The following is a 785-nucleotide window of genomic DNA, read 5'->3' as shown; positions in this document are numbered from 1 at the left end:
CAAATTCCCAAAATTAAACATAGTTAAAACATTAAAACTTTAAAAAAAAACTTAACACTTGCTGCAGTGTTCATTATGATAGGTGCCTTGTATAGAATAATTGAATTCCTCCTCCTACACATCTGTTGAACAACAAATATGTGGAATTATTTTGTTTTTGACATATCAAGCTTGACTTTAGTCTTAAATGTGTGCTTATGTAAGAAATACATGGTTCTAAAATTTCACAACAATTCTTTTGAACTTATTTTTTGTTGAATTGTCTAGTTTAAGAAAATCAATTCCACTTTATATATAAAAAATGTTCTGTGCTCAATTCAACAGCACATACATTAAAATTGGAACAATACAGAGAAGATTAGCATGGTCCCTGTGCAAGTATGACACACAAATTGGAGAAGCGCTCCACATTTTTACAATAACAGATGCTGGAGGGGATGTGGCCAGAAGGGAACCCTACTTAATTCTTGGTGGGAGTGTAAACTTGTTCAACCACTTGGAAAGCAGTATGGAGGTTCCTTAAAAGATTCCACATAGAGCTCCCGTATGACCCAGCAATCCCACTTTTGGGCATTCACCTAAATAGTCAGCAAAAAGACCATATTAAAATTATCAATACTATTGTGTTTATTGCAGCAGTATTTCCCATAGCTAAGATATGGAACCAACCCCAATGTCCCTCAGTAGATGACTGGATCAAGAAAACATTGTGAGTTTGTGTGTGTGTGTGTGTGTGTGTGTGTGTGTGTGTGTGTGTGTGTATGGGAATTCTATCATCCATCAGA

General features: G+C 35.4%; 1 non-coding gene across 1 annotated transcript; it reads left to right on the top strand.

Moving 5' to 3' along the window:
- Positions 1-308: 308 nt before the first annotated feature.
- LOC122098227 lies at positions 309-415 on the top strand. The gene has a single exon (XR_006145690.1). It is a non-coding gene; the product is annotated as a U6 spliceosomal RNA (small nuclear RNA).
- The last annotated feature ends 370 nt before the right edge of the window (positions 416-785 follow it).

This window comes from Dipodomys spectabilis, unplaced genomic scaffold (genome assembly GCF_019054845.1).
Source record: "Dipodomys spectabilis isolate Male_0828 unplaced genomic scaffold, ASM1905484v1 ptg000464l, whole genome shotgun sequence".
Classification (NCBI taxonomy): domain Eukaryota; kingdom Metazoa; phylum Chordata; class Mammalia; order Rodentia; family Heteromyidae; genus Dipodomys; species Dipodomys spectabilis.
This window is presented reverse-complemented; position numbering and strand designations above follow the sequence as displayed.